At 39.0% G+C, this 6,960-nt stretch overlaps 1 pseudogene; it reads left to right on the top strand.

Moving 5' to 3' along the window:
• Positions 1–6,960, top strand: part of LOC123966971 — a 17,057-nt pseudogene that overhangs the window by 6,277 nt on the left and 3,820 nt on the right.

The following is a 6,960-nucleotide window of genomic DNA, read 5'->3' as shown; positions in this document are numbered from 1 at the left end:
ATTTGTTCCCTCAACCTAATCTCTATTAACAGGTATCTGCATGTGCAACCCATTCTCACTCCCAAGTCGACACATATGGACACATGGTAAAGACCCATTGGTGTCAGTTTGTGACGCACTGGGAAGCCCCTTAGCGTCATAGTTCAATGCACTGGGGGGAAGCCCTGTGACGTCATTTATGAAAGCTAAAAGCAGGTGAAGGATATAAGTAACAGAGAAGTCAGTGTAAGGAGGTGGACGGGATGGACAGTTGGCCAGAAACCAGACTTTTACCCTGGAGACTGGTGTAGGTTCCCATGTCAAACAAAAAGTCATCATTGATTGTTTTTAGTTGAGGTACATGAGTTACAAAAGTTACATAAGTGAAGTCATATAAGTAATGTAATAATAATGTAACCTTAATCATGATGTTTTCCTAAAGCTAACCAAGTAGTATTTTGAAAGTCTAACCAACGTTTGAAATGTATTCTTGCTAACTTTCCTGAACATTTTATATTTATTCTTGCTAACCAGACCAGGGAACAACTTGTGTAATTAGCACTTCAGATCACACCCCTTCAGTTCATTGAGGGAATGATTTATAATATAATGAGGAAAAAGATTTGTAATATTTGGGAATGATATCTCTCTGTTGCCACATCTGTCAGGTTCAAAACAAACTAGATCAGATGTGGCCTTCAAAATGGCCCAAGTAGGAGTGGCGTCTATTGTGCAAAGGCTTGGTCCTTGCCGCAGCAGCACAGGTTAATAAAATCCAACTTGCTGCCCTTTCCTGCATGTCGTCCGCTGTCTCTCTTGAGCTATCCTTCAAAGATAAAGGCTAAAAATCTTTCAAAATAATGGCCCAAGTAGGAGTGGCGTCTATTGTGCAAAGGCTTGGTCCTTGCCGCAGCAGCACAGGTTAATAAAATCCAACTTGCTGCCCTTTCCTGCATGCCGTCCGCTGTCTCTCTTGAGCTATCCTTCAAAGATAAAGGCTAAAAATCTTTCAAAATAATGGCCCAAGTGTCTCCTTGACTACATTTCTGCTTTACATGTATTAGCACTGTTTTGTTTCTCTTTTGATTACCTCAGATCCACCACAAGCGATCTGGTTGTGTCTCTGGGTCGTCAGACTCAACAGGGAACAAACCCCAACCAAGTGTCTCGTACAGTATCACAGATCATCAGTCATCCCAACTATAACTCTAAAACTTTTGAAAACGACATCTGCCTCCTGAAGCTCTCCTCACCGGTGACTTTCACTTCCTACATCCTGCCCGTCTGTCTGGCAGCTCCAGGCAGCACCTTCTACAAGGACACTGTAGCCTGGGTCACCGGCTGGGGCAGGATTGGATTTGGAGGTGGGTCAGAAAGGATCTGTATCATTTATTTTCAGAGATAGCCTAGTGTGATTACAATGGTGTCAACAACAGAATCCTTTCAGAAATTTCAAAGCAGAAATGTAGTTGCTCCTTTACCCAGGGGAGCAACAAAACCTGTAATTCTGTCTGTTACATTAGCTAACACACATTTTTGTGAACTAGTTTGAATATTTTATTACACTGTAATCTTCCAGCAAAAGTGGAGTAGGGCCAACATGGAGGAGAGCTCTCCATGTATCTTCCTACTCTGACCTATGAGGAGGAGAAGCTGCCATCAACCTGAATTCTGAGGCATGAAGGGGCCACAGAGAACAGATAGATTGCTGACTCTCTTAGCCGACGTCAAAGCCAAAAGCAAGACAGTTTTGGCTAAAATATATTTTTTAAAGGACAGAATAGAATTGTGAATGATCTTTATTGTCACTATACTTATATTATGACATTTAGGTTGGCTTCTCTCGATGTACATAAACAAATAATACATAGTAATAGTAAGGTGAAACAAACTAATAAAAGTAAATAACCATAATAATATTTACCATAATTAATTATGTTAATTAAATCAGCAGTGCCCTAAAAACAGTAGTAATAGCTTACAATCAAAAAAAAACAACAACAACTACATAGCAGTATTAGCTATGGAAACCCTAGGCGACCATCTATGGAAAATCTTTATTTACTCTGTTTTCCCATGATAACTGGATAATTTTCTCGAGATAACGATACGATAGTCTAACACAAGGCTCATTTTTTTTAGGAAAATGTAAGACTTATTTTGACTGTGCCCGGTTAGCTCAGTTGGTAGAGTACAGGTCTCTCAATCTAAGGATTGTATGTTTAATCCCCGCTTTGGGTAGATATATTTATTAACACTGGCAGACAAATATAGGTGCACTTTATGTTGGTGAGGTAAAACAAATCAAAGAAAATGTTGCAATCACCTTTAGTCAACATATGGTCAAAATAGAAATGGATTAGAAAGGAAGACATTTCATAAAACCACACTGAAGTGGGCTCAACTTTTTATTCTCATTTCAAGCTTGCTCATACAGTGTGCTTCTTCTCGCACTGTGCCATTAAGCCCACCTGGGAAAAATTCAAATGTACACTTGGGTTAATACAGTAGTATTTTAAAAAGTCTTGAATTTCATATTCTAAAAATAAGTTTAAAATTTTGTTTACCAAGGTCTCGGTGTGCGAGTCAGTCACACTGTGGCGAGCGCTAATGAAACAGCAGAGCTGGAAGACCTGCAGGTTACTTGTCAGTGAATGTTAAAACAGCAACGGAGAGACGAGGACCATTCTTTGTATCAGCGTTGCGCCACTGTTGTAGGCTAGCGTTATGTGAAAGGAAACATCAAACATGCTAACGCCACACGGCAAAAACAAACCGGAGCCCGACTCCTTATCCTCGCTGCTTTCACACCAATACTATAGAATACTATATTTCAAGCAGCCTTTAGATGCAAAAGGCATATTATATTACATTATATTACCTTATATAGCCATGGTGTAACTAATTGTAACAACTCATACTGCACAATTTATTTTGTATCTTTGGTTTCACACCATAAGAGTTGTTAGTGCTACAAATATAGTATTAATTTCATAGGTGTCAGTTACTCTGGGGACTCTGGGGTCATGTTTTTAAAAGCATTTGTTAAATATGTTATGAAACATGGCTTGAACAAGAAATCTTAAAAAAAAGAAAATGAAAATGCTTTGAGAAAGGTTTTGTTTGAATTGTCACCTAAATTTTATTTCACTTTATATAAATAAAGACCATTCTACCATAAATTGGTGCAGAAAATATCTCCGGGATGCAGGAAATTAAGTGTTTAATGCTCAACCCTTTAAATATTTCAATGTTGAATATTTCATCAAAATAGTGTTAAAATATCTTTTTGTCTAGTTCTCATGAACTCAATATTGTGAATCGTGCATCAAAGTACAAACACACCCCAAAAAGCTATAGTGTATTAAATGTAAATGTGAGTATTGTATATATATAAATGTTTTATTAAATTCAGGTAAATTCGTAAATAATTATTTTCTCAGGCTTAAAATCTATACGATTTGCCATTATAGGGCAGTGAAGTTGTCATTAAATTTATCCTAGGTAGTATTAAAAAGGTCTTAAATCTCTTAAATTTTACTTTGAGAATTCTGGTACCGTGTAATAGGGACTTACCCTGCAACAGCGCGTCATGGAATTCTTTCTTTAATGAAGGAGAGCCCCGCGACCCTGTACGCAGGATAAGCGGTTGTCAATGGATGAGGCACGATGAGGCCAATCACACTAGAGGGCGTGGAAAAAGCTCTTTCATGCACATGCACAGCTCTGTGCATGTGCCGAGGGATAAACGCACCAGTTATAGCTCTAGAGGGCGAAGCCTATAGAAAATAGAGCTGTCCATTTTGTGTGAAATTATTTGAAACCACATTTCACCACTTGTGTTGTTCACTAAACTAAATTTGTTTCTTTGTGTCTCTTTAGTGGACCTTCCATCCCCAGGAAACCTAATGGAGGTGCAGGTGCCGATTGTGGGGAAAAGACAGTGTAACTGTAACTATGGAGTGGGCAACATCACAGACAACATGATCTGCGCTGGCGTAGGAGGGAAGAGCTCCTGTCAGGTGATCACTTTTACATCTGCATTTGTGTCAGATTTGAGCTTCTGCAAGGATTCTTCGCTTAAATATGTCTTTCCTTAAAGGGGGATTCAGGAGGTCCGCTGGTGAGCAAGCAGGGCGGTCGCTGGATCCAGGAGGGAATCGTGAGTTTTGCAGTACGCTGTGCCGAGCCTAATTTCCCAACAGTCTACACCAGAGTGTCCCAGTATCAGTCCTGGATCAACAGCCTGATCACCAGCAACCAGCCAGGCTTCCTCACCTTCACGTCCACTGGGACTGACAGTGACCTCAACGCCACCTGTCCTGACCTGCCACCAGCCTAACGTAAGTGCCTGCCATGTCCAGACTTCAATTTTAACCCTATCTACATTTCTCCATTATTTTGGATCCGGATAGCACTAGCATTAGTTTGGTTGTTGAGCTTAACATTTGCTAATACTTTCAAGGGATGGAAGTCTTTCCAGTAACACCCTGCAATGTAGATTAAGCACATTAACACACTAACTAGGTGAAAGTCTAACTTACATCACTGACTAAGAGCAGACCGTTTTTCTTTTGTTGTGTTTTTTTAAGACAATTTTGGAAAGTAGATTGTTGTTTTCAACATAAGGGTCTCATACCTGCAGAAGAAGATTTCCATGGTTCTTTTACTGAAAGAAGGAACTCCTGAAGTTCTGATCTCTCGACCCACAAAGTGGAGTCTCCTTCCTCTGCCGACTGCAGAATCATCTGTGCCGGTGTAACTGCATGTAAGCGCGGTGCCCTGCTCTGTGCCCTGGCTGCTGTCAGAGTCCGGAGCGAGAGGGGCTTCGCCAGATCACCTGAGGCAGACAGACGCATGAAGAACCTTCATTTATTCTGTATTCTGTAATTAGACCACATTCCTGAGTGAAGTACATAAGAAACAGGTTGCAAGTGTGAGTGGAAATCACACAGATGCAAGTTCTTTCAAATGCAGATGTGAAAATACAAAAAGGCAGTGTTCACTTGATGCACATACGCAAAAACCTTTTTGTAACGATAAAACCAAAAAAGGCATTAATCTTTAAAAAATGTATTTTGACTTTCTGAAGTTTTAATAGTGAAAATTGTGATTGAAATGGCCCCAAAAATATAAACAACATTGTGGTGAAATAATAATACAAACTATATTAATCACATAATTAATAACATCACAAAGTAAAGGTGTTAAAATAGAAAATAAAGATGTAAAATTAGCACATAAAGGGCCACTAGATGGCAACAATGGATAGTAAATACACCAATAAAAAGTTCTAGAAGAATGAAATCATGGCACAAAGTGTTGCTATAAGAGGAGCCTGATTCGACTACAAATCTCACAGTCGAATCTTCGCAGTGGCATTATGAAATGAGGATCATGCCATTTTGGTTATGTGGGGGGGCTCAATGGCATATTTTGTTTTCTCCCACTAACTTAATATACGGCCCATGGTCATATATAAACATCAACGTATAATGCTGTTTAAGATAATATAAAAACAAAACAACTTTTAATAAATTAATAAATAATAATACAAATCTTAATAAAAGTGTGTGAATAAATGCAAAATTGTTACCCTAACCTTGAGTGTGCATGTGTGGGTGCAGCACGTAAAAGAGGAAGAGAGATGGGGCACCAGCTGCGGTGTTGTGCACAGTTGTTCGTGCACTTCGCAGGATGTTTGAATCATTTATCACCACTGATGAACCACACTCAGAGTATTATATGACATTACAGTGTTTTTGCTGACACTTTTATCCGCATTGACTTACAATTGCTACATATGTCAGAGGTTGCACCGCTTTGGAGCAACAAGGGTTTAAGTGTCTTGTTAAGGGACACATTGGTGGATGTGTCAGCCTCCCACATCAAAGGCATATGTCTTAACCACTGCACCATCGCTAACCCCATAAAGTTTTTTAACAGTTTTAGAAATACACCAGTGAAAAACTGTATTGCACCACTATGTTAACTCCCGTGAGCTTTTTTGGACTCCAATTTGCTGTCCATTATAGCAAAGATTTTAAGGTTGTGATGACAAGTTTTCAACTGACCTTGGCCCGAGCTGTTTTCTTAATCAACTCTTCTAAACTCTTACTACTGTTACATTTGATTATTCCATAATTGCCACATATCTACAGTGACTGCTGTTCAGGAAAAGTTGCATAGTCTAAAACAGGGGTATTCAATTAGATTTCAAAGAGGTCCAGTTAGAGAAAATTTCCTGAAGCAAAGGTCCGGAACATCAAAACGACGAACTTCGTATCATTCAGTACTATAACCTATAGCTGTATCAACACATGTTTTTAGTCAACAACGGACTGTCAAATCAAATAATATTTCAGTGAGTTTTAACATCAAACTGGAGGGATAATAAATAATAACTATTCAAATAATAAATTCTAAATTTAAGTAAACTAAATTAAAGTGCCTAATTTTTAGAAAAAATTTAATAAAAAGTGTATCTTGAAGTGATGAAGTGTAGTCTTAACCAATTTTATAATAAACACTCATAACAAATGAACAGCTGTAATGCCTCCTCTTCTCTTTCATTTCCTCTTACAGAGCTACCACTTTCCTACTTTCTGTTGTTCAGTGAGAAACGTGAGCTCCAGCTAGCATATTGGAGATCTATGAGATATTCTGGTTTTGAACTGCCCGTGGGAGGAATGTACATGTAAAAATCTGTACATTCTTGATTAAAAGTCATGTGAAATCTCTTTTATCTTTCGTCTCCTCAATTCGGGTGTGTTTCCAAAACGTCTCTGGTGAATCTCGCGGACTCGACTCGCAAGCATCGGTATGTATCAGTATGCACAGATTTGATTGGCTGAGCAGCGTCACATGAGACGATTGGAGCACATGCGATTGGTCTGTGAGTTTCCTGGTCCTCTAAACCAGTACAGTAAATGCTAGAAAAGCTGCGCGGGTTAAAATAGAAACGCTCCGTCACGAGGTAGT

This window comes from Micropterus dolomieu, unplaced genomic scaffold, assembly GCF_021292245.1.
Source record: "Micropterus dolomieu isolate WLL.071019.BEF.003 ecotype Adirondacks unplaced genomic scaffold, ASM2129224v1 contig_14676, whole genome shotgun sequence".
NCBI lineage: Eukaryota > Metazoa > Chordata > Actinopteri > Centrarchiformes > Centrarchidae > Micropterus > Micropterus dolomieu.
This window is presented reverse-complemented; position numbering and strand designations above follow the sequence as displayed.